The sequence below is a fragment of the Boleophthalmus pectinirostris genome, unplaced genomic scaffold, assembly GCF_026225935.1.
Source record: "Boleophthalmus pectinirostris isolate CB_2022bp ecotype Guang Dong unplaced genomic scaffold, ASM2622593v1 HiC_scaffold_18, whole genome shotgun sequence".
NCBI lineage: Eukaryota > Metazoa > Chordata > Actinopteri > Gobiiformes > Gobiidae > Boleophthalmus > Boleophthalmus pectinirostris.
In genome coordinates, this window is record NW_026571133.1 from 3,311,031 (window position 1) to 3,318,530 (window position 7,500).

The 7,500-nt window shown below is 42.2% G+C and overlaps 1 protein-coding gene across 3 annotated transcripts in view; it reads right to left on the reverse strand.

Moving 5' to 3' along the window:
* wnt5b (wingless-type MMTV integration site family, member 5b) overlaps positions 1 to 7,500 on the reverse strand; it is a 278,692-nt gene that overhangs the window by 76,011 nt on the left and 195,181 nt on the right. For all 3 annotated transcript variants that reach the window (XM_055153863.1, XM_055153862.1, XM_055153861.1), the window contains one exon: positions 2,577 to 2,726. The gene's annotated coding sequence lies outside the window, so the exon portion shown is untranslated. The remainder of the gene's footprint in view (positions 1 to 2,576; positions 2,727 to 7,500) is intronic.

Here is a 7,500-nt window from a genome sequence, read left to right on the forward strand (position 1 = left end):
ACGCTGTTTAGACCTGTCTTAGAACTGGGTCAGTTCTGGTTTAGACCTGGTTTACAGTCGTCCGAAGTGCTGTATGTTTGCAAGTTTTCTCCCCGACAAAATCCACAACGTCGACAAAACGTTCTGCACTGACAAAGGCTCCTGCGCTCGCACCCAAAAGACAGAGGAAGATGCTCACTATCGCACAAAAAGTTGGACTTCTGGACACGCTGAAGGAAGGTAGAAGTTACGCGCTGTAGCAGAGTCTTACACCGGGTCGGGTCCCTGCAAATAGTTGCTGAAATCAGGGCCGCGAGCCCGAGCAGCAGGGTCAAAGCCGCTCTTACCTCCATGAGGTGCAGAGCAGAGCCGCTCCTTTCTCCTGCGGTCACCTTCAAGACCGTCCCACAGTGAGTCCTGTTTTAGTCCTAGTTCAGTTATGGTTTAGTCCTGGTTTAGTTCTGGTTTAGTCCTGTTTTAGTCCTGGTTCAGTCCTGGTTTAGTTCTCCTCTTCAGTCCTGGAATCAGTCCGAGGTTAGTCCTGTTATAGTCCTGGTTCAGTCCTGGTTCAGCTCTGGTTTAGTCCTGGTTTAGACCTGGTTTAGACCTGGTTTAGTCCTGGTTCAGTCCATATACGGCGCAAAAGTTCAGCATCTTCGCAGTTATTTTGGGAGAGTAACTTAAAGTAATGCAATAGTAATGTAATGCCTTACATTTTAAATGCAGTAATATTGTAATGTAACGAATTACTTTGAAATGACAGTAATAAGTAATAAATAACGCATTACGTTTTTAAAGTAACTTGCCCAACAGTGGTCTCCAGTGACTAGAATCAAAATACACCAAATGGTTTGCAAAAACTTGTTATAAACTGCGCACCGGCCAATCAGTGAAGAGCTGAACCAACCCGAGTTGCGACAGCAGACTGTATACTCGATCCTCCTTTAAACTTCCTTTGTCAAATACAAACTTATCTTTTTTTTTATTGCACCTTTAATTTGCAAGTTCACTTCGCAGAAACGACATGATCGTTGACAGACATGTTTGCTCTCTGCTTTGTTTGCTGTTGTGCTGGAAATTACTTGGACACCACTGAGTGTTCAGGCGCATTACATATGTCACGAACAAATAGCAGCGATTGGTTAAATAAAAAAGTACCCGTCTACCGTCGAGTGAACAAATCCTAATGCTGCGAGGACAGACGGTTTCCATGAAGTCAAAATCTAAATCACATCTGCCCCATCACCAAATCTTCATCCGACAAGGTTCACAAAGGATAAACATGAAGAATTTATCCACAACTATCAAGGTAAGAAAGACGAAAGCGTAAAGGCGAACAAAGAGGACGCATTAGTGAACTACTCCTGAGCAAAACTAACATTATGATCATGAATAAAACATAAGTAATAAGTAATTTATTAATAAGTAAGTTGTGAACTCACACTGATTCTAGAATTACAATTAAAAATCGATTTCATGATGTAGACCAGGGGTGTCAAACATACGGCCCGGGGGCTGGATCCGGCCCTCCAAGACCTTTAATCTGGCCCTCGGCTGATTTTCTACGAGAATATTTTAATATTATATTTTATAGTATATTATATATTTTCTATAAAAATATTGTTAATTTTCTGCGGTGTTTATCACAGCAGCGTCTCCAGCGTCTCTGTACGTGGCCCCTCCCACCAGAGCAGCACAAATGAAGACTTGTCTCTTTCCAAACGCTCTTAAAGGACGATCGTTTTGACTGTTGACCGTGACACCCTCATCAGAAAAATGTCAAAAATGAGAAAAGTGAACGCCAAGAGAAGGATTTTACAGGTCAAATTTTTTAAACGTCAAAAAGTCGATGACTAAAACAGGACTAAAACAGGACTAAACCAGGACTAAACCAGGACTAAACCAGGACTAAAACAGGACTAAAACAAGACTAAACCAGGACTAAAACAGGACTAAACCAGGACTAAAACAGGACTAAGCCAGGACTAAACCAGGACTAAAACAGGACTAAACCAAAACTAAAACTAAAACCAGGACTAAACCAGGACTAAAAACAGGACTAAACAGGACTAAACCAGGACTAAACCAAAACTAAACCAGGACTAAACCAGGACTAAAACAGGACTAAACCAGAACTAAAACAGGACTAAACCAGGACTAAAACAGGACTAAAACAGGACTAAGCCAGGACAAAACCAGGACTAATAGTGGTGTAAACCAGGACTAAACTAGGACTAAACAAGGACTAAACCAGAACTACCCCCTCACCAGGACTAAATCAGGACTAAACTAGGACTAAAACAGGACTAAACCAGGATTAACCCAAGCTTAAACCAGGACTGAACTAGGACTAAATTAGGACTAAACCGGAACTAAATCAGGGCTAATAGTGACATTTCCACAGATATTTTGTCGTAGAAAAGCGTTAACGTACGTGACGTTTACCCGACATCGCGACACTTCCGACCGTTGAGAAAAAGGTTTATAAAACAGTGAAAAAGTCAAAAAGTCAGTGTCTTGCTCGTACTGTTAAAAATAAAAAATAAAAAGTGGTTCTGAACAGACGTGCGTTTCTTTACAGTGCGAGTGGAGCTGACCTGGTTTAGCACTGGGCTGGAACTGCTGGAGGAGGGGCTGACACTGATCACAAAGCCCAGGGAGGAGGCACCGAGGCTGGGCACAGATCCACCGCACGTCCCCCTGGAGCCTGGAGGTGGTCTGACTGCACCGGTCTGCTGCTCCGACGCCTGAACACACACACAAGACAGACACGTGAAGGTCTGGACCAGGACTAAAACAGGACTAAAACAGGTCTAAAACAGGTCTAAAACAGGTCTAAAACAGGTCTAAAACAGGACTGAAACAGGACTAAACAGGACTAAAACAGGACTGAACCAAGACTGAACCAGGACTAAACAAGGACTAAAACAGGACTGAACCAGGTCTAAAACAGGACTGAAACAGGACTGAAACAGGACTAAAACAGGACTAAAACAGGTCTAAAACAGGTCTAAAACAGGACTGAAACAGGACTAAAACAGGACTAAAACAGGTCTAAAACAGGTCTAAAACAGGACTGAAACAGGACTAAAACAGGTCTAAAACAGGTCTAAAACAGGACTGAAACAGGACTGAAACAGGACTGAAACAGGACTGAACCAGGACTAAACAAGGACTAAAACAGGACTGAACCAGGTCTAAAACAGGACTGAAATAGGACTGAACCAAGACTGAACCTGGACTAAAACAGGACTAAAACAGGTCTAAAACAGGTCTAAAACAGGACTGAAACAGGACTGAACCAGGACTAACAAGGACTAAACAGGACTGAACCAGGACTAAAACAGGACTGAACCAGGACTAAACCAAGACTGAACCAGGACTAAAACAGGACTAAACCAGGACTGAAACAGGACTGAACCAGGACTAAACCAAGACTAAACCAGGACTAAAACAGGACTAAACCAGGACTGAAACAGGACTGAACCAGGACTAAACCAAGACTAAACCAGGACTAAAACAGGACTAAACCGGGACTGAAACAGGACTGAACCAGGACTAAACCAAGACTGAACCAGGACTAAAACAGGACTAAAACAGGACTAAACTGGGACTGAAACAGGACTGAACCGGGATTAAACCAGGACTAAACCAGGACTAAAACGGGATTGAACCAGGACTAAAACAGGACTAAACCGGGATTAAAACAGGACTAAACTGGGAAAGAACCAGGACTGAACCAGGACTGAACCAGGACTGAACCAGGACTGAACCAGGATTGAACCAGGATTGGACCAGGACTAAAACAGGACTAAAACAGGACTAAACCAGGACTAAACCAGGACTAATAGTGATATAAACTAGGACTAAACTAGGACTGAATCAGGATCAAACCCGGACTAAATGAGGACTAAACCAGACCTACCCTATCAGCAAAAGTAAACCAGGACTACACTAGGACTACAGCATGACTACCCCCTCACCAGAACTAAACCAAGACTAATCCAGGACTAAACCAGAACTAAATCAGGAGTAAATCAAGACAAGACCAGAACTAGAACTACCCCCTCGCCAGAACTAAACCAGGACTTAAACAGGATTACCCCCTCACCACAACTAAACTAGGGACTAAACCAGGAGTAATAGTGTAAACCAAGACTAAAGCAGATCTAGACTAGGACTGAACCAGGACTAAACCAGGAATAAAACAGGACTTAAACAGGACTAAACCAGGACTAAACCAGGACTGAACCAGGATTAAACTAGGACTAAAACAGGACTAAACCAGGACTAAAACAGATCTAAACCAGGCCTAATAGTGATGTAAACCAGGACTAAACCAGGACTGAACCAGGACTAAAACAGGACTAAACCAGGACTAAAACAGGACTGAACAGGACTAAAACAGGACTAAAAACAGGGACTAAAACAGGACTGAACCAGGACTGAACCAGGATTAAACTAGGACTAAAACAGGACTAAACCAGGACTAAAACAGATCTAAACCAGGCCTAATAGTGATGTAAACCAGGACTAAACCAGGACTGAACCAGGACTAAACCAGGACTGAACCAGGACTAAAAGGACTGAACCAGGACTAAAACAGGACTGAAACAGGACTAAACCAGGACTAAACCAGGACTAAAACAGGACTAAACCAGGACTGAACCAGGATTAAACTAGGACTAAAACAGGACTAAACCAGGACTAAAACAGATCTAAACCAGGCCTAATAGTGATGTAAACCAGGACTAAAAACCAGGACTGAACCAGGATTAAACTAGGACTAAAACAGGACTAAACCAGGACTAAAACAGATCTAAACCAGGCCTAATAGTGATGTAAACCAGGACTAAACCAGGACTGAACCAGGACTAAAACAGGACTAAAACAGGACTAAAACAGGACTGAACCAGGACTAAAACAGGACTAAACCAGGACTGAACCAGGATTAAACAGGACTAAAACAGGACTAAAACAGGACTAAAACAGGACTAAACCAGGACTAAACCAGGACTAAAACAGATCTAAACCAGGCCTAATAGTGATGTAAACCAGGCCTAAACCAGGACTGAACCAGGACTGAACCAGGACTGAACCAGGACTAAACCAGGACTAAACCAGGACTGAACCAGGACTAAACCAGGAGTAAAACAGGACTAAACCAGGAGTAAAACAGGACTAAACCAGGAGTAAAACAGGACTAAACCTCGACACCATTACTGCTGTTTGCACCACCTTGTGATGTCATGAAGTGGCAGTTTTCAAGTCAACAGCCTCATTTCTGTTCAGTAGAGATCAGATTTTTTACATAGTGTGCGTACAAAAAAAAAAAAAAAGAAGAATTACAACGATTTTTTGTCTGATGAAAATGGCAAAGATTATTTCAGATTTTGGACGCTGAACCGAACAATAACTGTCCCATTCTGTTGTTTTTTTATAAAGTTAAACGTAGAATTAAATCCGAAGGCGTTTCTGTGTGTCTGTGTGGGCCTCACGTCTCCCCGGGGCTCAGAGCTGATTTCGTTCTGTCTTTATAATTCACAAAAATACATGAAGCACGTCCGTATATTTGTGATTGCAGATTTAATGGGACCATCTGGACCGAATGAGACCCGTTTATCTCCTCTAAGACAAATAACAGTTAAAGAGATCTGTAAAAAGAACTCATAAAAAAACAGTTATGTCACTTTGATGGAGCCATCAAATTAGCGATTCATTTTTAAACGGTATTTTCTGGTGGAGGTTCTGTCACTCGCCGACTTCTCTCCGTGGAGACGTTACGTTTGACGGCACAAAAGAGTCTAGGTTTGAGTCTTTCTGTGTGGAGTTTGCATGTTCTACTCGTGTCTGGGCGGGTTTCTGGGGGCTCTGGTTTCCTCCATCGACCCCAGACGAGCACAGAAGGTCAAATTCTCCACTTTAGTCCAGACCAGAGACCAGACCTGGGCCTTGTACAGCTTTGGGGCCCAGAGGTGGGACCAAGTCATTATTTTGCAAGTCTCAAGTAAGTCTCCATTCTTTCACCTCAAGTCCGAGTCAAGTCCCAAGTCAAATACAGGCAAGTCCAAGTTGAGTCTCGAGTCACTGGTCCATAAGTCCAAGTCAAGTTCAAGTCGTCTGCTTTGAGCTTCAAGTCATTTCAAGTCTTTAAACCAAAGTACCAAATATAGCTTAGATTTTTCCAATTTATATGAATTTTAAACTAAATTGTACTTAAAAATTCATAGTATATTTATATATGAGTATTTATAGACTATATAAAAGTTGTAGAAATGTAATTTTTTCCTTTTTAAATGTCTTGACAAGATCTTAGAGTGAATCATTAAGTAAGTAAGTAAGTTTTTATTTATATAGCGCTTATCACAGACATATGTCACAAAGACGCTTTACAGAGCATTTATAGATTCATTATTCTTTTTCTCCACACCCAGTGGTGGTAAATTACTAATGTAGCCACAGCTGCCCTGGGGCAGACTGACGGAAGTGCGGCTGCCATACCAATTGGCGCCATTGGTCCCTCCGACCACCACCATCACTCACACACACCACTTTCATACTAGGCAATGTGGGTGAAGTGTCTTGCCTAAGGACACAACGCCCCCCTGTGGCTCCTGATTTTCCCAGTGTCTCCCATCCAAGTACTGACCAGGCCCAGACCTGCTGAGCCTCTGAGATCTGACAGGATCAGACTTTGACAAAGCCGGTATGGACACCACCATTACAGTCAGAATAGAAAGAGTTCAGATTTAAAAGTGCTTCTCAAGTCTTCTCAAGTCACAGGCCTCAAGTCCAAGTCAAGTCTCAAGTCAGTGACCTTCAAGTCCAAGTTGAGTCCCAAGTCTTGGTCCATTTTACCAACTCAAATCTCAAGTCTAATAAAAAGTGATTCAAGTCTGATTTGAGTCCAAGTCACGACTTGCAAGTCCCCACCTCTGCTGGGGACATACGGCTCTGTGGCTGACCTTGACTGGCCTGTTTATTTTGTATTTCCAAATGAGCTTAAAGATATGTAACAATTTTACCTCATGCTTGGACTAAAACTGCATTGCCTTTTTTTTAAAGGTGTTTTTGAAATGACATTTTTTGTAAGGCAGCCTCACTTTTTCATTGCTTAGTCATAAAATAAACTCACACTTGTCAAAACAATACTATTTACTGATGCAATAAAACATACATTGGGGAAACAGGGAGGGTGATCAGTACACGAAAAAAGGAAGAAAAAAAAAAAGGAACATAGGACAGAACGTGAGAAGGAAACAGCAAAGGTGAAACACAAGCAACAAAACATAAAGCAGAACAGGAACAACTCAAATCAGCCATTTGTGACCAGTGTAAAAAAGAGAAGCACATTATGGACTGGGACGAAGCAAACGTCATTGGGACAGAAAAAAACAAACATCGTTGCTGGATTAAAGAGGCAAATTAAATGCAGAAATGTTAGCCACCTCGTGTCTCCGCTCGATTTCATTTCTCTCCAGCGACTAGATCAGGAATCACAATACACTAGACCAGGGGTGT